The 24,555-nt window shown below is 39.1% G+C and overlaps 1 long non-coding RNA gene across 1 annotated transcript in view; it reads right to left on the bottom strand.

The window, feature by feature from the left end:
- Positions 1 to 23,118, bottom strand: part of LOC113601333 (uncharacterized) — a 38,397-nt gene extending 15,279 nt beyond the window's left edge. The window contains exons 1-3 of the long non-coding RNA XR_008299450.1: positions 14,438 to 23,118; positions 7,655 to 14,058; positions 2,515 to 3,203 (exon numbers count right to left, since the gene is read on the bottom strand). This is a non-coding gene — a long non-coding RNA (uncharacterized LOC113601333). The remainder of the gene's footprint in view (positions 1 to 2,514; positions 3,204 to 7,654; positions 14,059 to 14,437) is intronic.
- Between the last annotated feature and the right edge of the window lie 1,437 nt (positions 23,119 to 24,555).

Consider the following 24,555-nt stretch of genomic DNA (forward strand, 5'->3'; position numbering starts at 1 on the left):
AAATCCCATATAATTCGTGTCTTTTTAATTAGCTGTTGGGTTGTTGCTCACTACACGAAAAAATTTGGGGGTGACTTGAAAATGCCATTTTCTCAACATTAGATACAATAACACCGTTACAAGTTGGCCTCCTTCCCCCACTCCCAATGCTAAGAGGCTGCAAACGATGCACAGCCAAGACAAGCCTTTAGTTTCTAACACAGAAAAGACAAGGCTTTGAGTATAACTTTCCTGCTCTTTCTAATTGTCCTGCAAGGGTATCATCTTCAAAAGGGCTTCTGTTAACTCACAAGACACTAGCCCCAACCTTATCCGGCATTTATAAGCTCTTTCTTGAAGAACATCCACCAATTTGGCAATGAACGAAAGGAAAAAGTGTAAGATAGGAAGACGCACGGCGTTGCATTCACAGCCAAGAAAGTGGATACAAGTTACCCCAGAACAGGCACCCAGCAAGGGACAGAGCTAAAAGCAGACTCTAGGATGACGGCTCCCTACTCAGGGTTCCTTCTGCTACAACACTACTCCTGCTGTGGCAAAGTTCTCCCTCAGCCAGGCAGCCAGGTCCTTTCTGATGTGTCTTGCTATACAAACAGTAAAACTCCTGGTCATGTCCTATAGTCAAACACAAATTCAGCTCCGAGGTTTTTTTTTTCATCCAAAGCAAAGATCTAGTGAAGATCTAAATACCCTTAAGGACATACATGGACCTAACCATGAGGATATACACAGATACATGCAACACAGAGTTGTTCAAAAGAGAATCTAGTCAACGATACTGTAATCACGTCTTATGGTTCCAGATGGTAGCCATATTTGTGAGGAGCAAAGCATCGCATACAGAGAAGCTGAATCGCTATGCTGTGCACCTGACACTCACATAACGTGTGTCGACTATACTCAATTAAAAAATTTTTTTTCAAGTTGTTCAAAAGCATCACAGCTATTCCTAGTTCTGAGACATGAGAACTTTCTCCCATCATCCCTTCCTAAGCATGTGATGGGGTCAACAGTAGCTTCACATCATTTCCGTAGAAAGCACAAGATTAATTCTTTAGGCTGTGGCAGCCATCTAGCAATCAGGAGACAAGCCTGAGAACAAAAGCCAGTGTGAGGAAGACAGCAAGTGAGAAGATGGAAGTCCCCGGGTCTCATTGTTCCACTAAGTTAACCAACCTTCAGACTTCTAATTATGTGAATTTTTAAATATGTTCACTATTTAAGCCACTATCAGTCAGGTTTCTGTTAGTTGCAGCCGCATCCCACCCAACAACATACAATGAGACCAAGAACAAAGGCTGTTGTGGTGAGGAGGTAGAACGGAATTCACTTAAAACTTTTTTTTAACGTTTATTTATTTTTGTGTGTGAGAGAGAGAGACAGAACGTGAGAAAGGGAGGGGCAGAGAGAAAGACACAGAATCTGAAGCAGGCTCCAGGCTCTGAGCTGTCAGCACAGAGCCTGATGTGGGGCTTGAACTTACGAGCTGTGAGATCATGACCTGAACTAAAGTTGGATGTTTAACCGACTGAGCCACCCAGGGGCCCCAGCACTGAAGTCACTTAAATGAAATATTCATGCATTTACATCAGGCAGTTCAGAAGCGTCATTACTGGGGTACCTGGGTGGCTCAGTCAACTGAACATCTGACTCTTGATTTCAGCTCAGGGCATGATCTCACCATTCATGACTTGGGCTCAGAGCTGAGAGTGCAGAGCCTGCTTGGGATTCTCTCTCTCCTCTCTCTGCCCCTCCCCAACTTGCACGCATGCTCTCTGGCTTGCTCTCTCTCTCTCTCTCTCTCTCTCTCTCTCAAAATAAACAAATAAATAAACATTGTTTACAAAGTTGCACCATTACTTGAGTGGGTTCATGAATATATTGTTGATAACATTTCTAACCAGCTAATTCAAGAGAGACTGATGGAAACGGAGATAAAATCTAAGTCTCATGCCACCCAATAATTTGACCCCCTTTTTCCTCTCAATCAACAAAACTAATTCACAGAAAATGGTTTGCAATTCTTATTTGTTGATCTTACTTTGTACAGGCCACTGTGTTGAGCACTTTACACATATTATCTTTTTTAATCCTCATAACAGCCTTAGAAAGTAAGAAATATCATCATTCTTATTTTATAAATGAGGAAGGGCAAGCAGAAAGTAGCCATCAGACTTCCATCTTGCCATATATTTCTTCTCTGTGATAACCTTCATTCTTGGTTGTAAATGTTTGTAAGTAATAAAATACACAAAAATATCACGAAGTAAAAGAAAAAAGATGGAAAAGTAGGAGACTCTAACAACCCAACGTTAGAATAAATTCGTCAGGGCCTGGGCAAATAAAGCCAACTTATTCAGAATTTAGAACAAGCTAATATGGAAAAATCAACTTTACATCCATTTCTTCCAATTCCATTATCCCATTTCTCTCTAGCATACTTTTGAGTGGGTTTCTATCTCACCTCTCCCATGCCTAGATACTGGGAAAGTTCCCTTCAGAAAGGATACCTACCTGTTAATGAAACATTCTCCAGCCCTTTCCAAAGTTTCCCCTAGATAATTAATCTTCCAATTCATATTCGTAAGCTACTGATCAGATGTCATCAATAGCAATGAATCCACATTATTAAAATATAAAGCTTTTAAAAATACATCTGTAGGACAAAAAGACAAAGACAACAAAAGACATGTTTGTTTACTTTAGAATAACATAGTAACTCTGTGATATTTAGTCAACTCCCCAACTAAACCAGGATTTCTATTATTCATAACCCTGACATTTGATCAAAGTAAGATACTAGAAAGACTATGTGTGGCTTATGTCTCCATGCTCCTTTCCCTGGTAGTTAAGCCAAACACAAAATTCATTATCTGGTTTCTAGTCACAATAATGAGCCAGATTGTTCCAAAATCTCAAGATGTCACAACCAAGGATTTTTGAGGGGTTGCAGGTGAATCTGAAGAAACAGAAAATAGTAGTAATGACAATGGTTTTAAGAATAGCTTGTCAGGTGGAGGAAAAAGAGAAAAGGTTGTGAGTAGGAATTTTTCAAAGCATCACAGAGTTCTGTAATCTTTCCTCTTAAGAACTTGTAACTCAAGATCACTAACATTCCAGGATAGCTTTAGGATACTATGGTGTCATAGCGGGTTTTTCAGCGCTCCATAAAGAATATTCTGTGGCAGGCTTCATCACTTTTTCTGTTTAGAAAAGCAACAACAATCGTTACTTAGAGGTTACCACTTGAATTCATTCTCCTTATGGGACATCAAGAAAAATAGCTAAAATATTCTTAATATGGAAATTTCATTTGATAATGGGGGGGGGAGATATAGGACTGTCCATATCCCAGGAATGTACTAGTAAAGCCATCAGAGAGGAATATAAGATCCAGATAAAGTAAATATATTTAAGCATTTTTGGACATCTATAATCAAGACCATCAAGAGACAAGTAGAATCACATCATGCTTGTACATGCATTATCTAATTCCAGCAACAACCCTATGAAATGGGTGATGTTAACCTTATTTTACAGGAAAAGAAAATAATAAACTGCCAAGAGTGATATTTAAAATCTTAAAAATCTCATTCATCATCTATCCTGGGTGCATATTAGTTTGTGCTGCATTTCAACTGAGACTTTTGAAATGAAAGACTAGCACATGAAATCACTGAGCATAAGAATAGCATTGAATGTGCACATGAATGGACACAAATCTTTTCTAGACCACTAGTTCTCAAATGCTTTGGTCTAAGGATCCCTTTATTCTCTTAAAATTTTTTGAGAACTCCTGGGTCCCTGGGTGGCTCAGTCATTAAGTATCTGACTTTCACTCAGGTAATGATCTCACAGTTGGTGAGTTCGAGTCTCACATCAGGTGAGCACGAGCCCTGTTCAGGTGAGCAGGAGCCCTGGGTGAGCCTCACTTCTCTTTCTCTCTGTCCATCCCTCTTCTCTCTGCCCCTTGTTCATTTGCATCCTCTCTCTCTCTCTAAAAAAAAAAAATTTTTTTGAGGACTCCCAAAAGCTTTTGTTCATCCATGGATATTTACCATAGCAGAATTTAAAACCATGGATGTGTTTTAAATATCTACCAATTAATTCATTTTTAAGTAACAATAAGCCTATTACATATTTTTAAATGTTTATATTATTTTACTGAGAGAGAGAGAGAGAGGCAGAGAGAGAAGGAGAGAGAATCCCAAGCAGGCTCAATGCTGTCATCACAGAGCCCGATGCAGGGCTCAATCTCACCAACTGTGAGATCGTGACCTGAGCCAAAACCAAGAGTTGGACACTGAACCGAGTTGAGCCACCCAGGCTCCCTGCCTATTACATATTAACATAAATAACACATTTTGTGGAAAATATTTTTTTTTCCAATAAAATAGAGAAACTGCTCTGTTATACACATTTCCAAATTGCTTCACTATCTGGCATATAAAAACATCTGGATTCTCATACATATTTTTATACTCAGCCTGTTGTGATATGCTGTTTTTGTTGATGTATATAAAGAAAATATACCCTCACAAGGATACATAGTTGGAAATGAGAGGAATATTTTAATACCCTTTTCAGATAATGTGTATTCTTTGATACTAAGCCAAAAGTCAACATGTAGTGGTTTCTAAAAGGTTGGTTGTAATTCAGAATTTGAAACCCTACGAATAAGCTTTTCAGAATGAGTTACATTAAAATCCATTGGTCTCTTGGGGCGCCTGGGTGGCGCAGTCGGTTAAGCGTCCGACTTCAATCAGGTCACGATCTCGCGGTCCGTGAGTGCGAGCCCCGCGTCAGGCTCTGGGCTGATGGCTCAGAGCCTGGAGCCTGTTTCCGATTCTGTGTCTCCCTCTCTCTCTGCCCCTCCCCCGTTCATGCTCTGTCTCTCTCTGTCCCAAAAATAAATAAACGTTGAAAAAAAAAAATTAAAAAAAAAAAATCCATTGGTCTCTCTTGCACTTTGAATGGATTGTTTACCCATGCGTGATATCGTAACATCCTGCACTGATCATTTAGAGACCATTAACTCACTAAATGGTGCACATCTTGCAAATTTTCGCACATTTCATCATACCACATCACAAAATCACATTCATTAATTTCATCAATACTCTTATTGTAAAAGTCTTTACATTTTTGGAAGCTGAGAATCTCACCGTACTGAATACAAATTTTCCAAAATTCCCATTTTCCGTTAAAGTCTCAAATTTCATTCTGGCAACCAACACTGCCAGTTATTTTCCTTGAAGTGACAGATCACTGGTTTCATCTTCTAGAAAATATCTGCCAAATATCCAATTCTAAATCACCAGTTTGCCTGTTATCCTTTCAAGTAAAAATGGTGTCCCATGAAAAGCAATCCACTTACTCAACTCTTAGCTCAATCATACAAGCGCTGTTCCTCAACAACGTCATATTTCAATATGCAACAAAAGTGCTTTATGTATACTTCCCATATTGTCATTACACAAATATTGAAATGATTCAAGGATTGAGATTTAGTCAAATTAATCATTGATACTGCTTTATCAAAGACCTTCTTTTTTTTTCTACCAAAGACATTCTTAATTGAAACTGGCATCATTTTTTAAAACTGAGAGTATGCGTGGGTGAAAATGCCAATGACTGCTACTGTATTATGGTTTGGTGCAACTGTCGTAATTCATGCTCAGGTGCCAGCACTTTAATCTCCATTGATTCTACACTCTCAGTGGAAATGTCAATACAGTGAAAAAAGAGCAAGTGACACCTTAATATTATTCTGAAAATAATTTTTACCTTGCAAACACCAAAAGGATCTCAGAATCCAAAGATCATGCTTTGAGAAGCACCACCCTACGAGAAAAGATGGCTAAACTGAAACTAGAAGGGAGAGGTAGGGAAGCAAGAGAGAGAGGAATTTGATTTTTGGTTAATTTGTTTCTAGAATTCATTGTCATTTTTTACCTACACTTATTCATGGTGGAACTAAAAATAAATACATCACAACACAATTTCAACTAGCTTTCACTAATGGTTATGAAGTCAGTAGTATATGGACTGGCATTGATTATTGAGATTTCTTCTTGAATCTCAAAATCAAACTTCTATAGATTTTAAAAAAGCTGTTTTAGTTGAAAGATAGAGATAGATTTTATTTATATATATGATATATGTTACATTTGAAGAAAAAGCCTAAATCTTATAAATCCATACCCTTTGTTGAAAAAGTTACATATTTTATTAATTAAAAAACAAACCAGGGGCGCCTGGGTGGCGCAGTCAGTTAAGCGTCCGACTTCAGCCAGGTCACGATCTCGCGGTCCGTGAGTTCGAGCCCCGCGTAGGGCTCTGGGCTGATGGCTCAGAGCCTGGAGCCTGTTTCCGATTCTGTGTCTCCCTCTCTCTCTGCCCCTCGCCCGTTCATGCTCTGTCTCTCTCTGTCCCAAAAATAAATAAACGTTGAAAAAAAATTATTAAAAAAAAACCAAAAAAACAAACAAACCAATATTGGGGTGCCTGGGTGACTCAGTCAGTTGAGTGTCAGACTCCAGCTCAGGTCATAATCTCACGGTTTCTGAGTTCAAGCCCCACATTGGGCTCTCTGCTGTCAGTGCAGAGCCCCTTTGGATCCTCCAACCCAATCTGCTTCTGCCCCTTCCCCACTCGCACTCTCTCTCTCAAAAATAAATAAATATTAGGGACACCCAGGGGGCTCCATCAGTTAAACGTTGGACTCTTGGTTTCGGTTCAAATCATGATCTCACAGTTCATGAGCTTGGGCCCCACATAGAGCTCCATGCTGTCAGTGTGGAGCCTGTTTGGGATTCTCTCTCTCCCTCTCTCTCTGCCCTTCCCTGGCTCCCTCTGTCTCTCAAAATAAACTTTAAAAAATAAATAAACAAACAAACATTTAAAAACGCAGACCAATATTAAAAGTCTTGCTCCCACATTTTCTGCTCTCGTCCCTACAGGTAACCATTTATATTAATTTCTTACTTGTCTTTCCAATATTTCTTTAGGCAAATACAAAAAAAAAAAAAAAAACCAACTTTTTTTTAAATCTTATTTTTCCCTCTTTTTTTATTACAAAAAAATGTAAGTATGCTGTATAAACTCTTTAATACTGCTTTTTTTACCCAGTGATGTATTTTGGAGCTCTCTTCTTATCAGTTCTAAGACATCTCCCTCATCCTTCATTACTAACTGTATGGTATGCTCTAGCGTATTCTGGTGCCATAGTGCATTCCATATGTAATACCCTATTGCTTCATGGTCGCCAGTCTTCTACTACCCCAGCCCATGCCGTAATCAATAACTGAACACATACGTGACTGCTTCTTAAACCCAGCCTTTCATCTCCTGGTCGGGGGAAGGTATAAGCATGCTTATATTCTAACCCCATGGCCAAAAACTTGATCCCTTTAGCTCCAATCTTTCATCTTAGAACTCCAAGGAGCTTAATTTGAAACTGAATGCCAGCAAGTTTAATTTATACAAAATTACATTATTGTGCAAACAGGAGAAACCAACTTTGATAGACTTAAGAGAAAAGAGAAGAAAGGCTGGAGCCTAGGTTCAGGTATCAAGCAAAGCAGGAATGACCTGGTCAGGGAGACCACCTAGTCACAAGCCACCACAGGCACCACCACCACATAATATTGACCAGCTCTGCTTGGACCTTCTCCGTTGGACACCGGATGCACACAGTGGACCCTCATCACTGGATGAAAAATGGACACATCTTCTAGATCCTAAAGCCCAGGAAAGTGGCAGGAGATGAGCTCTGTGGATTCTCCCATGGGTAGGAAGGGGATTCAGATGTTGGCAGTCAAAAATCCAATGGATATATACCAAGCAGAAATTAGCAGCACAGCCAGAATTAGAACCCAGGTCTCATGGGCATAAGTGAATTGTTCTCCCCTCTGTGTAGCACGTTTTTCTGTCTCAGTGAAGACAGTACCTGCACAAACTTGCTCCCAGTTAGAACTCAGATCCTCTGGCCCCTCTGGCAGCTTTGAGGATGACATCACTAGTGGAAGTCTATAGATTCTCCACAACAGGTGACCAGCAAGGGAGAGTGGCCATTCTTTCCTCTTTCTCTATTAAGATTAGCTATTTCCAATTAATTTTTACTCTGTAGGGATCTAAATGTGCCAGTGTTTGTAGAGAGCCCTGACTGATAAAATGTCAAATAGACTATCTCTCAACTTCTCTCTCAGGGGACTCTGCCAAGGCATTAGTCCATTAGTCCAGTGTTTCTTTTTTTTTCCAATTATTTTCTTATGATAAAATATGTATTATACAAAATTTACCATCTTAACCATTTTTAAGCATACAGTTCAATGATATTAAGTATGTTCATAATGTTGGGCAACCATCACCATCATCTGTATCCATAAATCTTTTCATTCTTGTAAAACTGAAACTTTGTACCCATTAAACACTAACTCCTCTGTTCCTCCCTCTCCCCAGCCCCTGACAACCACCATTTTATTTTCTGTCTCTATAATTTTGACTAGTCTAGTAACAACAGACAAAGAAGGACACTATATAATAATAAAGGGGACAATCCAACAAGAAGATATAACAATTGTAAATATTTATGCACCCAGCATGAAAGCACCAAAATAGGTAAAGGAGTTAATAACAAACATAAAAGAAATAATTGGTAGTAAGACAAAAATAGTCGGAGACTTTAACAGCCCACTTGCATTGATGGACAGATCGTCCAAACAGAAAACCAACAATGAAACAGTGGTTTTGAATGACACACTAGACCAGATGGATTTAACAGACATATTCAGAACATTCCATCTTAAAACAGCAGAATACACATTCTTTTCAAATACACATGGAACATTCTCCAGAATAGACCACATGTTAGGCCACACGACAAATCTCAAAAAAATCGAAGTCATACCATGCACCTTTGCTAATCACAACACTACAAAACTAGAAATAAACCACAAGAAAAAAGTCTGAAAAGAGCACAAATACACAGAGGTTAAATAACAGGCTATTAAACAATGAATGGGTCAACCAAGAAGTTAAAAATTACATGAAAACAAATGAAATGAAAACACAATGGTCCAAAATCTTTGGGATACAGCAAAAGTGGTTCTGAGAGGGAAGTTTATAGCAATACAGCCTACCTCAAAAAGCAAGGAAAATCTCAAATATAATTTTGACTAGTCTAAGTACTTCATCTAAGTGGAATTATATAGGTATTATCTTTTTATGAATGGCTTATTTCACTTAACATAATGTCCTCAAAATTCATCTGTATTGTCACATGTCAGAATTTCCTTCCTTTTTAAGGCTCAATATTCTATTGTATGCACATACCACATTTTCCTTACCCATTCATCTGTGGATGGACATTCGTGTTGCTTTCACATTCTGGCTTTTGTGAATAATGTTGCTATGAACATGGGTGTACAGATATCTCTAAGAGCCTGCTTTCAATTCTTTTGAGTATGTACCCAGAAGTGGAATTGTTGGATCATATGGTAATATTTTTAATATTTTGGGAAACCACTATACTGTTTTCCACAGTGTAGGCTAGTGTTTCTTAAGATTCAAATATACCCAGAATGGGCCTGGCTACCTCTTTTCTGGCCTGCAGTACTGCCTAGGAGAGGACAATCTGTGGAAATCTCCTTATGCTTATCTAAGCCCAAATAAATCTTGTCTCAGCAAGTGTTAGTTTTCCACCCAGACAGCATGGACTGGTCTCACATGACAGAAGTAGACTCCTTTCTGATCCTCCTTCAGCCAAGTGCTTGGTGTTATGGGGCCAGGAGACCTCCAGCCCCTGTCTTGGCCTCCTTTGACTTCAAAGGCCTTGAAATAGCCAGTCTGAACCCACCAGCTCCAAATAACCTTCTGGTCCCCAAATCTCTCTCTTGAAGGGAACCCAGATTATCCCATGATACCAAAAGATACTGCAAATAGTAACCCACCACATCCCTGCCACATGCCATGTGTGTTAGTTTCTTAGGGCTGCAATAATAAATTAGCACAAACCAGTAATTTATTCTCCCATAATTCTGGCCAGAAGTTCAAAACCTAGGTGTGGGCAGGATTGGTTCTTTCTGGAGGCTCTGAGGGAGAATCCATTCCCTGACTTCTTCCTAGATTCTCATGGCTGCCAGCAACCCTTGGTGTTCCTTGGCTGCATATCTCCAATCTCTGCCTCTGTCCTCACATCACCTTCTCTGTGTGTTCATATTTTTGTGTCTGTGTCTCTGTCTCCCTCTGCCTTTCTCTTCTAAAGACACCTGACATTGATTTTAGAGCTTATTCCAAACCCAGGATGATCGCATCTTAATATCCTTTTTTTTTTTAAGTCGGCTCCATGCCCAGTGTGGAGCCCAATGTGGGGCCTGAACTCATGACCCTGAGATCAAGACCTGAGCTGAGACCAGGAGTCAAAAGCTTAACTGACTGAGTCACCCAGGCACTCTTCTCATCTTAAGATTCTTAACATAATTACATCAGCCAAGACCCATTCCAAATAAGGTCCTATTCACAGGTTCTGGTTGAACATATATTTTAGAGGCTACCATTAAACTCACTACACCTTAGGCAAAGAGAAAAGAGAAGGGCCCATCTGTTCTTGAGAGCAGACAGGCACAGATGAAGAAATGGTATGCTTGTCTCTACCAAACCAGCTTATCCTTTGTTTTCCTGTGGACAACTTACACTCCAGGACTGATGATCAAAAATAATGTGATTCATCTTGACTTGCCTAGGAACCTACTCTAAAATAATTAATAAAACAAGAGTTACCTTTATAAGTACTTTTCTTCTTAAAGAATTGGCATTTTCTGCTTAGCAAGAGACTCTAAGACTGCCTATTTCTCACATCAACTGAAACAATTATTACCATACAACCCTGTTCCTGGGAACTCTGCCTCCTATCCACCTAAAAAGGAAAACAGATAATGAGTTTAATTAAAACTGATTGGAAAGTTGGACGAAAACTCCTGGAGGTAATTACAAGACAGGGCCACCCATGACTGAGAGAGCTTCCCTAATATATAAGAAGTAAAAACTAATCTTTCAAAGAAGAAAGAGAATATATTTATGTGAGAGTGGAGAACAGGATCCTAGTTAGAACTGAGGAATACATTGACCTAGATGAAATGGAAACATCTATAAAGATGGGTGCCGTACGTGTAATAACAATTTCCCATGCAGAAGAATGATTCACTCAATCAATTCAGATATAAGGACACTAAGTTATAAGGATGTGCCCGTGGCACTCATGAGATCATGCTGAATTAAGCTCATGTGATACAGACCAAGTTAGACAGGCATGATTCTTAGGGCATTCAGATGTCTATAGATTTGTCATCCTGGTATTTGCTACAGGAAATGTTCCAGATTAGTGGGGACCAAGAATGAATACCAAGCAGTATCTTGAGCTGTGGGAAGCCCCCAGGTGGGATCCCAGGGCTTCTGGGTGTATTCCCAGAAGTGGACGCAGGTCATGGAATCTCACTGCCAACTTGACTCATTAGAGGCAGAACAGGGTTGCCAGGAGTGCTTTCTAGCCTGAAGCTTCTTTATCATGTGTCAGGATGGTTGGGTACCTTGGCTGCTACCCCAGGGGACAGCCATCATAGGAACTCTCATCCTGCTCAAAGGTCAGGGTGCTGGAGGAAACATGCAGGCAGTGGCCCAATGGCCTACTGGGGAATCCATGTTTTGAAATGGGTTGGAGATCAGAAAACACAAACCCAGCACCAAATGTTCCATCCCTAATACCCTCTAAGCCACTTACGCATTGTCCTTGATGCTAAGCCTAGAATCTTTACCCGGTGGCTTTGCTTCAAGGAAATTTTCCCTACCCACTCAGAAGACAGACTGAACCCCACAGGCCTATAAATGTGCAGAGAAAAGAAATCTATCTATTATGATGGAATAATAGAGTCAGGACAATAGTGCCAACATTTCACAAAAAGGTAAATGCCATCAAATTGTTTTTCTTACACCTAACATGCTGCTGAAGTTCGCTAAGCTTTCATTCAACACTTAAGAAATCAAAGTGAGTTGGGGCGCCTGGGTGGTTCAGCCAGTTAAGCGTCCGACTTCGGCTCAGGTCATGATCTCACGGTGCATGGGTTCGAGCCCCGCGTCGGGCTCTGTGTGGACAGCTCAGAGCCTGGAGCCTGCTTTGGACTCTGCGTCTCCCTCTCTCTCTGGCCCTCCCCCGCTCATGCTCTGTCTCTCAAAAATAAATAAATGTTAAAAATAAAAATAAAAAACAAAATAAATCAGAGTGCGTCAACCTTCAATTTCCCTTAACTCAGCTTGGGAGACGTACATAAAACCTATCAATATGGACTGGTATGTGAAGGTGGGGCGCTGCTGTAACAAATACATAAAAATACAAGAGTGACTTTGGAACTGTGTGGAGACTGGAAGAATTTTGAAGGATATGAGAGGCAAAACCTAAACTGGCTTCAATAGATTGTTAGTAGAAGGGATTCTGAGGACACTGCTGATGAAGTCTTAGAAGGAAGTGGGGAACATGTTATTGGAAAACAGAGAAAGGGAAATGCTTACCACGTTGTGGCAGATAGCTCAGCAAAGTTGTCTCCTGCAGCTAAACTGAAAGCAGAACATGTAAGGAATGACCTTGATTAGTTAGCTAAAGAGATTTCTAAGCAAAGTGAAGAAGGTATCACCTGATTCCTTGTTGCTGCTCATATTAAAATGTACAGGAAGGGACACCTGAGTGGCTCAGTCAGTTGTGTCTGACCCTTGATTTCAGCTCAGGTCATGATCCCAGGGTTGTGGGATTGAACCCCACATGAGGCTCCGCACTGAACGTGAAGCCTGCTTCTCTCTCCCTCTCACACCCTCTGTCCCTCTTCCCCACTTATGTTCTCTGTCTCTCTCTCAAATTAAAAAAAAAAAAATAATAATAATAATAAAATGCACAAGGATGACAGATAAATTGAGGGAAACCCGTTACACAAAGAACAGCACTTAATTTTGAAAAGTATTAGACTTCTCAGATGGCAAATGATGTTAAAATTAAGGAATGGCTTCCTTGCACTGTCAGGAAAATATGGCAAGGAGAAAAAACCAAGAGTGTGACTTTACAACCTTTTGTTAAAATCTCAAGACAGATCAGAAAAGCAGAGTCACGTAAAGGGTCCTCTCAAGACATTAAGGCTATGTCTCCCAGATCCTCTAAATCAAATCAAAGGGCCAGGGGGAAGCTTAGGAGCCTGGTCCCACAGCCATCCCAGCAGGAGATGGTGGAGAAGGGCGTATCTCAAAAGGGCTTATCTCAAAAATATCTGTAAGAAGTGGTTCTTGTTGAATGGAACGAGCCCCAGTGAAATCCATGGAAGATGCCTAAAGTTTTTGAGAAAGTTATTTCATCAAAAATACTACCACGTTGGGCTGAAAGGGATAGAAATAGTACCAAGAAAAGAGGCGTTTGGACTCACAAAATCCCACTTGCAGGAAGCAGACTGATGGCATTATTACACTGTAAATATGTCCTTTCTTTCATTTAAAAAGACAGGATGGAATCAAGAACCCAGGAGGCAGAGCCAAGGAGAATTATTCCCAGCACTCTTCTGTACCTCCCATTTCTGCCTTTTGAACTGAAGTGTCCATAGGTATTAATCTATGCCTATTCCATAATTGCAGGTCACAGAGGCAAGGGGCAGATAACTTGTCTCTCTGGTTTAAACAATTGATAAATCTGGTGGAATTTCACACAAAGACTATAGTTCCTGACTTAGATCATGAGATTCTGGATGTTGAGGCTCTTGGCTCCCCTTGGAAGGAGGTGAATGTACTTTGTGTATGGGAGGGATACGCAGAAGGGGGTAAACCACTGGGAGCCAGGAGGCAGACAGTGGTGAGCAGATTCAAAGATGGCTCCCTGTGATCCCAGAACAGTGATATTCAGAACAATCCACTGGCTTTCCTTCAGGCTTTCTTTCACTTACTGAATCAGTGATGAGTCATGGGATGGAAACAAACCATGAGTTTCCTGGGAAAACCACAGCAGGGCCTTTGCATGTATCCCTTTACTCACTTGTCCTATTTCTTTCTTTCTTTCTTTTCTTTCTTTCTTTCTTTCTTTCTTTCTTTCTTTCTTTCTTTCTTTCTTTCTTTCTTTCTTTTCTCTTTCTTTCTTTCTTTTCTTTCTTTCTTTCTCTCTCTCTTTCTCTCTCTCTTTCTTTATCTCTCTCTCTCTCTCCCTTCCTTCCTTCCTTCCTTCTTCCTTCCTTCCTTCCTTCCTTCCTTCCTTCCTTCCTTCCTTCCTTAATATGAAATTTATTGTCAAATTGGTTTCCATACAACACCCAGTGCTCATCCCAAAAGGTGCCTTCCTCAATGTCCATCAACCACCCTCCCCTCCCTCCCACCCCACCCCCCCATCAACCTTCAGTTTGTTCTCAGTTTTTAAGACTTTGTAGTCCTATTTCTTGTTCAGGCCGCACCTGAAGACTTTTACTACCTTCCGAGGTGTTGCTGGCTGCAGCATGAAGTTAGCAGGACGACAGCTGCGGGCATCCCCACAGGGGCTCATGCGTGAGGCCCTTCAAGGAGTGGAGACAATTCCAGAGAGGTGCGGCCACCCCTGGCCACCTGGTGTACCCCGGAGCATCGAGCCACTGGTCCCTGGATGGTGACAGCAGAATATAGTCTCTCCCAACTTGTCCTCTACTTCTCACTTTGGTTTCTCACTTTTATCTTTAAAAAGAGATCAGTAAATACCCTCATGAGCTGTTCATGTGGGACGTGCACACTTTCCTGCAAAGCTGTGATACTATAGGAAGCAGTAAAGATGAAAAGAGACATGCAATTTCATAATGAAAACAAAGCCTCCCAAACTGATGTGCTTTTTATTCATGAGCTTTTAAAAGTGCTTTTGCCCAGCAATTCCCTTCCCTCTCTCACTGCTGTAATTTAGCTAATCTGTTCATGCCGCGTTTTATGAATCTCCAGAGGTTTCCCTCTGTGATAATTCCTCACCAAATTGCCAATTAGAAGAGAGCAGGACTACACCCCCACAAAGAAGCCTCGCGACCTTTGGGGGCCTCAGATTTAGAGGCTGGGGAAGCGATAATGAAAGCTCCCCTCCATCTTCCAACTGCCTCCTCTCAGACCCTCCTGCAGCCACCCCCGGGCTTCCACAAGGCAAGGGCTTGCCTTCGAGATTCCACAGGCTTGATTTGTTTGATCACAATCATTGACACTTCACATGGCTTGGGATGTGAATTCGCTATTGTCTGAGTACACCAGGTGTTGCAGTGCCGTGTGGAACAGTGATAATATCCTTTTTGTGTCCGTGAAATAGCCTGGAAATGCCTAACTAATTAACACCATCTGATGTTCACATTTCCTCATTCAAGCAAGCTAGAAGGCTCTGCGTGCCAGCTTTCTTTCTAATCTGGGATACAGTAAACAGTGGCACAGGTCAATCCCTGACGCTTGCCTTCTTAAAAACTCAGAAAAAAAAAAAAGTTATGTATTTAGGGGGATGTGGGCTCAACATGTTACTCCGTAATGCTTGACCTGGATCTGCTTTATCCTTCCACATCGTAATTACTCTGGCCTCAGAGAGAGAGCCCCTTTTATACCAACAGGCACGTCTCAATCTGCTGCTGAGGCTGTCTGCGGTCTGTCTTACTAGGCTTTTGAAAAAAAGAATGCACACGATTTATTTGACCTATTTCTCAGGCATTAAGACTCTGGTGAAAGACAGTCATGCTTCTTTTGTAGGATAACTCTCTCCCGTCCTTTTTGACTACTTTTAGTTAACTTGAACTCCTTAAACTGTCAATGGTTGCTCCCACATTTCCAATTCTTTTTACTACTATTCCTTGATTTAGCGACTCTATACACATTACTAGTAATAATGATTTAGCTTAACTTTGCCTGACCTATGTATGCTTCCCATCCTCCTAACATAGTTCTATCACCATTTTAATTGCATCTGTAATCAGGGATTACATTAATAAGACTATGTGAATATTCTCTGCAGCCTAGTAACATACAGTGGCATCATGTACCTATAATATATGCACTAAGAGAGGAGCATCGTGTCTGAAGCATCCTTCCAAATAATGCATAACTTCAACCTCATCATGAGAAAATATCAGAAAACCCAAATCGAGGGACATCCTAAAAAAATAACTGACTGGTACTGTTCAAAAGTGTCAGTCATGAAAGATAAGGAAAGACCTGGGACTCTCTTGATAAACATACTCAACAAAATAGGAACAGAGGGAAACGACCTCAGTATAATAAAAACCGTATATAAAAAACCCACAGCAATTTTCTTAATTGCTTAATTTTCTTAATGATTACATTTCTTAATTTTCTTAATGATTACTGATGTTGAGCATCTTTTCATGTGCTTATTGGCCATACATGTATCTTCTTTGGAGAAATTCAAGTCTTTTGCCCATTTTTAAATTGGGTTGTTTTGTTATTGAGTTTTAGAAGCTCTCTGTCTTTTCTGGCTATCAACTGTTTATCAGATATACAATGTGTAAACATTTTTTCCCTTTCTGTGGGTTTTCTACTCTGGGGATAGTGTCTTTGGATGCACAAATTTTTTTGAAATTTCATTAAGTCCAATTTGTCTATTTTTTCTTTTGTTACCTATGCCTTTGATATCATCTCCAATAAATCATTGCCAAATCCAATGTCATGAAGATTTTGTCCTAGTTTCCTTCTAAGAGTTGTTTTGTTTTAGGTCTTACATTTGGAATCTTGATCCATTTTGAGTTAATTTTTTAATATGGTGTTAGGCAATGGCACAACTTCATTCTTTGGCATGTGGGTATTCAGTTTTCCCAGCGCTACTTGTCGAAAAGAATGTCCTTTCTCCATCTAATAGTCTTGGCATCCTTGGCAAAATCATTTGACCGTATATGTGAGGGTTTATTTCTGGGCTCTCTATTCTGTGCTACTGGTCTATATATTTGTCCTTATGCCAATACTATATGTAGCTTTGTAGTAAGTTTTAAAATCAGAAAGTGTGAGTCCTCCAGCTTTGTTCTTTTTCAAGATTGGTCTATTCGGGATTCCTTGAGATTCCACATGAATTTTTAAAAGAATTTTTCTGTTTCTAAAAAAAAAATTTCATTGGGATTTTGATAGTAGTAGCATTGAATCTATAGATCACTTTGGGTACTATTGACATTTTAACAAATTCAAGTCTTCCAACCCATGAGCACGGTATATGTTTCCATTTATTTATGTCTTCTTTAATTTCTTTCAGCAATGTTTTATGTTTTCATTGTACAAATCTTTCACCTCCTCAGTTAATTCATAAGGACTTTATTCTTGTTGATGTTATTCAGTATGTGGAATTGTTTTATAATTTCCCTTTCAGATTGTTCATTGTGTATAGAAATGCATCTGATTTTTGTGTGTTGACTTTGTATTCTGCTTTGTATTAATTTATTTAGTAGTTCTAAAAATTTTTTTATGGAGTCTTTAGAGTTTTCTGCACATAAGATTGTATTATGTGCAAACAGAGATAATTTTACTTCTTTCTTTTCAATTTGGATACAGTTTATTTCTTTTTCTTGCCTAATTGCTCTGGCTAGAACTTCCAGTACTGTGTTGAATACAAGTGGTGAAAGTGGGCATGCTTGCCTTGTTCCTGACCTTAGAGGAACAACTTTCAGTCTTTCACCATTGAGTATCATCTTTGCTGTGGGTCTTTCATATGTGGTTTTACTATGTTGAGGTTGTTCCCTATTATTACTATTTTGTTGAGTATTTTTATTAAGAAGGATGTTAAATTTTGTCAAATGAGTTTTCTGCATGAATTAAGATGATCATGTGTTTTTTTCCCTTCATTTTGTTGATCTGGCATATTGATTGATATTCCCATGTTTAATCACCTTTGTATTCCAGCAATAAATCCCACATGGTCATGGTGTATAATCCTTTTAAAACACTGCTGAATTCTGTTTGCTAGTATTTTTTTTAAGGATTTGTACATCAATGCCTATGAGGGATATTGATCTATAGTTTTCTCTTTTTGTAGTTATCTTTTCCTGGCTTTGATATCAGGATTATGCTGGCCATAAAATGAGTTGGAAAATCCTCCTTCCTCTTCAATTTTTTGGAAGTAATTAAGAAGAATTAGTATTAATTCTAGAATTAATTAATAATTATTTAATTCTGGAATTAATACTAATGCTTCTTTAAATGTTTGTTTGAAGTTCCCAGTGAAACCATTAGGACCAGAACTTTTCTTTGTTGGGAGATTTTTGATGACTGGTAGATCTCCTTAATAGTTATAGGTCTATTCAGGTTTTCTATTTTTTGTAATTTAGTGTTGGTAAATTTTGTGTTTCTATAAATTTGTCTAGGTTATCTAAATTTTTTGCCATAAAATTATTCATAAGTGTAAACTTTTCCCTTCAGTTCTGTCAGTTTTTTGCTTCATATCTTTTTGTGGTCTATCGTTAGATGCATATATGTTTATAATTGTTACATCTTATTGTTGTATTGAACCTTTCATTAATATAAAATGTCTTTCTTTGACTCTTGTAAAGTTTTTTTTAATTTAAACCCTATTTTGATATTATAGCCATCCCTGCTCTCTTTTGATTACTATTTGCATGAAATGTCTTTTTTCCATCCTTTTACTTTCAACCTGTTTGTGTCTTTGTTTCCCAAGTGAGTCTCTAATAGATAGCATATAGTTGGGTCATATGTTTTTATCCATTCTGCCAATCTCTGTCTTTTGATAGGGAGAATTTAATCCATTTATATTTAAAGTAATTACTGATAAGGAGGGACTTACTTCTGTCATTGTGCTATTTATTTCTCTAGGCCCTATAGCATTCTTATCCCTCATTTCCTGCATTATCTTCTTTTGGGTTCAGTTGATTTTTTATACTGAACTGTTTATATTCTTTCTCATTTCATTTTGTGTATATACTATAGCTACTTTCTTTGTGGTTATCATGGGGATTACATTTAACATCTTTAAGTTATAACACTCTAATTTGAAATTATACCAGCTTAACTTCAACAATATAAAAATACTGCTCTCTTATAGCTCTGTTCCCACCCTTTTCAGTTGTTGATGACACACAATTTTAGCTACATACATTGTGTACCCCAAACGTAAACCAATAATTTCACCCTGCAGGATGCCCTTGAGCATTTTTTTGCAAGGCAGGTATAATGTTCACAAACCCCCTCAGCTTTTGTTTATCCAGGAATGTCTTAATTTCTCTCTCCCTTTGGAAGGACAGTTTTCCTGGATACAGAATTCTTTGTTGATGGTTTTTTCTTTTAACATTTGAATATGTTGGCTCACTGTCTTCTGCCCTTCAAAGTTTCCAATGAGAAATCTGCTGATAATTGTGTTAAGGTCTTTTGTATGTGATGACTTGCTTCTCTCTTGCTGCTTTCAATATTTTCTTTCAAGATTCTATTGCTTTTTATGGTTTGATTATAATGTGTCTCAGTCTAGATCCCTTTGAATTCATCTTACTTGGAGTCCATTGAAGTTCTTAGATATTTATAGTCACATCTCTCATTAAATTTGGGAAGTTTTCAGCTATTATTTCCTCAAATATTCTCTGCCCTTTTCTCTTCTCTTCTGGAACTCCCATGATGCATATGTTGGTCTACTTATTGGTGACCCACACAGTTGCCTTAGGTTCTAGTCACTTTTCTTCAATCATTTTTCTTTCTGTTCCTTGGCCTTAATAATTGCTATTGTCCTATCCTTGAGCACGCTCATTCTTTCTTCTGCCTCCTCAAAAATACTTTTGCATCTCTCTAGTGAATTTTTCATTTCAGTTATTTTAACTCTCAGCTCCACAATGTCTTTTTTGGTTGTTCTTTTTTTAGTTTTCTATGTCTTTATTGATTATTTCCATTTTGCTTGTTCATTTTTCTGAATTTCTCCACATCTTTCTTTTTCTTTGAGCACCTTGAAGACAGTTGTTTTAAAGTCTTTTTTTTTTTTTTTTAAGTTTATTTATTTTGAGAGAGAGAGGAAAGGAGGGGCAGAGAGAGGGAGAGAGACAATCCCAAGCAGGCTCTGTGTTGCTAGCGCAGAGCCCGATACAGGACTCAGTCTCATGAACAAACGAGATCATGATTTGAGCCAAAATCCAGAGTTGATCTCTTAACCAACTAAGCCACCCAGGCATCCCTAAACTCTTTACCTGGTATACTTGCCATTAGGTCTTTTTTGGGAGGTTTGTTGATATATTTTTTTCCTTTAAGCGGGCCATATTTTCGTTTCTTTGTATGCTTTGGGAATTTTTTTGTTGGACATAGACATTTGTATCTAATGATGTGGTAACACTGGAAATCAGATTCTCCTCTTTCTCCAGGGTTAACTATATTTTATTAGTTTTTGTTTGCTGTTGTTGTCATTTTAATTATTGTAGGCTGTTTCTATGCTGAGGATCAGCCTGGCTTGAAACTTAATGTCTTCTCACGTCTTTTCTGAGCCTTTTCTTGGGCATTTGTGGTCACTTTCTTATTTTCCCATATATGCCATTGGTTTTTGTTGTTATCGTTAGGTTGTTTTTTTTTTTAAGTTTATTTATTCATTTTTGAGAGAGAGAGGGACAGACAGACGACAGAATGGAGGATGAGGCAGAAAGAGAGCAAGGGAAAAAGAGAATCCCAAACAGGCTCTGCACTGTTAGCACAGAGCCCAATGCAGGGCTTGAACTCATGAATCATCAGAACATGACCTGAGCTGAAATCAAGCCCAAAGGCTAAGACATTTAAAAATAATGACATACGGTGCCTGGGTGGCTCAGTCAGTCAGGTGTTCGACTCTTGATTTCAGCTCAGGACATGATCTCATGGTTTGTAAGATGGAGCCCCTCATGGGGCTCTGCACTAACAGTGTGGAGCCTGCTGAGGGTTCTCTCTCTCCCTTCTCTCTCTGCCCCTCCCTGCTTTCATACTCTCTCTCTCTCACAATAAATGAAAATAAAAATAAAAATAAACAAAAAAAAGTCTGAGCTTTTAATGGCTGGCTCCTGAAAGGGAGAAAAATGAAACATAAAAGAGCAATAAAAAGGGATCCAGCCCTTCAAATCCTCTGGAAGTCACTTCAGCTGGGGGGGGTGGGGGGGTGGGGAGGGGGCAGGGACAATGGAGGTGTGCAAAAACAATGGCTGCCTGCCTCTTTGCAACTTCATGATCAGAAACAGCAATTGGCAATCAGAATACAGATCTCTAACATTTGGAGGACAGATCCCCCTTTTCCCACCCTAGTGCTCCCACACTGTGTGCACACTACTCCAGGAATGTACATAGTCGCCTGTCACGTGGCTGGGAGTGGGGGATGAGTAATTAAAAGCTGAAATTGACCAGAACTAACTGTAATTTTCCCTCCACAACCTCCTCTGGGATTAAGAAGCCTTCAATGGGCTCCAGAGTTCCAAAATAGTTACCTCATGTTTTGCCAACGCAATTGTTGTCTAGGTGGGTGGGGTGGGGGTTGGGGGGAACAGATTCCTGATGCTCCCTACTCTGCCCTCCTTCCAGAGTCCTAGTGTCTTATACACTACTATCTGACCCCCATATTCCATTTTAGATATATCTGCAAGAAAACTAACAGCACATCCACAAAAAAAAACTTGTACAAGAATGTTCATAGCACCTTCATTCACAGAAGCCAAAAACTGTAAACAGCCCATGCGCCCATGTGTCGATTAACAGGAGACTAGATAAACAAACTGTGCTATATTTACATAATGGAATGCTACTCTATAATATAAAGGAATAAACAGCTGACACATGCATCAATGTGGATTAATCTCAAAAATACAATGTGTAAAAGAAGCCTCACATAAAAGAATACACACTTCATGATTCCACTTTTACAACATTCTAAATAGGCAAAACTAATCTACGGTGAGAAAAAGGCACAATAGTTCTCTCATATCAGGGAGCTTTCGGAATTAACTGGAAGGCACATAAGGGACTTTCTGGGATGATGGTAATGTTCTCTATCTTGGTAAGAATTTGGATTTTACAGGTGTATGGGTTTGTCATAACTCATTTCACTGTATGTAAATTATACCCCAAAAGAATACAACTATAAACAAATATTAAATTCTGTTTGATATACATGTTGAAGTATTTAGGAGGAAAGTTTACTTATGTCTGTAATTTACCTTGAAATGTATTTTTAAAATAAAATGGATCAATGGACGGATAAAGGATAAATGGATACAAAAGCAGTAAATGCAAACATAGTAAAATGCTAAGGGCGAATATATGGTGTTCACTGTAAGACTCTTTTACTTTCATTGAATGGTTAAAGTTTTTCATAATAAAAGCTGGGGAATGGGGAACAAAGGCAGAACAATGTGTGTGATCCCATCAGCATACACTTTTACGATTTTTAAGAGTATAATTATGCTGAGACATACATTAAAAGTTTTCTTGATGACTACAAAAAAAAAAAAACCTTTAAAACAAAATATGGTAAATCCACAACATGGAGTATCATTTCATAATAAAAAGAAATAAGGCAGTGATAACATGCTACATGGCTGAACCTTGCAAACATTATGTCAGGTTAAAGAAGCCAGTCACAGAAGAGCACATGTTGTATGATCCCATCTGTATGAAAAATCCAGAAAAGGCAAATCTATGGAGACAATAGGTAGTGGTTGCCTCAGGCTGGGGGGAGAGGGACTACGTAGAAATGAAGAGTGAGTCTGCTCATGATTTTGAGGGCTTTTGTCTTCAGTTGATAAAAGTTTTATGAAATTAGTGGTGGTGGTTGCATAACTGTGAATATCCTAAAAACACGGACTCACTTGCTTGAAATGGGTGAATTTTATGGTATGTGAACTGTATCTCACTCAAGTTGGGTTTTCCCAAAACAAAGAACAAAAAAAAAGAATTTGAATAGTGACTACATTAAGGGAGAGGCTAAGGATGTAGGCCTGGAAAGACGTTAGATAATGTTTGAATTATTTTCATGGGAATATAATATTTTCCCAAACAGTAATTTTAAGAGAAAACAATTGACAGTGCAACAAAAAAATCAAAAGTGGGATACGGGGCCCTCTAAGGGGGTATGAGCCAAGACTGGAAGGGAGGTCTTCCTAGGGTGTTGGGCAGAAGCCTTGGCTGGGGGCGGGGGGGGGCGGGCGGCTAAAACAGCTAAGTTTGTCAGTGTAAAAGAAGTTTGCAGCTGGTAATCTTATTTTCTACTGACATTAAAGGGGGTGGGGTTGGGATGAAGAACATGAAGAGTGTGGCACGGAAATTTGGGGTAGTTCCATGCCTGGGTGGCTCAGTGGGTTAAGTGTCTGACTTCGGCTCAGGTCACGATCTCATGGTACATGAGTTCGAGTCGCATGTCGAGTCAGTCCATGTGCTGACAGCTCAGAGCCTGGATCCTGCTTCAGATTCTGTGTCTCCTGCTCTTTCTGCCCCAAACCCCACCCATACTCTGTCTCTCTCTCTCTCTTAAAAAACAAACATTAAAAAATTTTTAAATTAAAAAAAAAAAAAAGAAGTTTGGGGTAGCTCCTAGAATGGACAGGATGGTGAGTGGAAATGCAAGGATAAAGGAAATATGGTTCTTTCTTGCAAGGGAGTAAATTTCAATCTTTTAAGTTATGGGGCATAAAATGTTGTGTTTGTACTCAGAATAAGTCAGTCATCCTACTGGACAGCAATCACTGTTTAGAGCAATTTGGGAGTCAGAATCTTCCTTCAATCCTTGGTAGTTGTGTGACCTCAGAAAGGCTACTTCTCTAAGCCTTAGCTATCTTATCCTTATCCACAAAATGGGGACTTCTACGCCAGGACTGTTGTGAAAACCGAACGATAAATATAAAATTCTTCGCATAATACAAGACATATAGCATTTGATAAATGATAGCTATTGTAGTTATTCATTCATAGTTACGTCACTACTGCAAATAACACAAGCATTTATTGCAGGTAATAATCCCAGGTTACCATGTGCCCAGCTTTGTGCTAATTGCTTTATACATATTATCTAATGTAATAAATACAACAATACTATAAAGTACCATTTTGCCTGCACTTTACAAATGAAACTGAGGCTTAGATCAAGAAACTTTCCAAAGTCACACAGCTGAAAGTAGAAGCCAAACGATTCCAAGGTCTCTGATTTCCAAGTCCACAGCTGTCGTGTGGGGTGCTCCAGCCAGAGACCTCTTACCTGAGAGATTTGGCAAGGATGAAGGGGGCTGTGGCTGACATCCATCCTGGTTCTGAGGCCTTAGATCATCTAATGGCAGCAAAGTTTGACTCAAACTATATGACCAGTTCAGACTATGGTTTCAAAACAGGTGAACTAAATTAGAAAATGAAGAAACAGAAAATATGAACATCAGGATATGGGCGAGACCATGAACGGAGCCAATCAAAAAACACTGGTCCAATCAATCTACAAATGCACACCTTGTAGCAGACTTTTAGGTTTGAGAAGCAACTATGCAACTTTTTTTTTTTAATCTGCCTTTTTAAGGAATTATATCATGAACATGTATCATTGAAAAAAAAAATTGAATTCCCCTAGCT

The sequence above is a fragment of the Acinonyx jubatus genome, chromosome B3, assembly GCF_027475565.1.
Source record: "Acinonyx jubatus isolate Ajub_Pintada_27869175 chromosome B3, VMU_Ajub_asm_v1.0, whole genome shotgun sequence".
NCBI classification, from domain to species: domain Eukaryota; kingdom Metazoa; phylum Chordata; class Mammalia; order Carnivora; family Felidae; genus Acinonyx; species Acinonyx jubatus.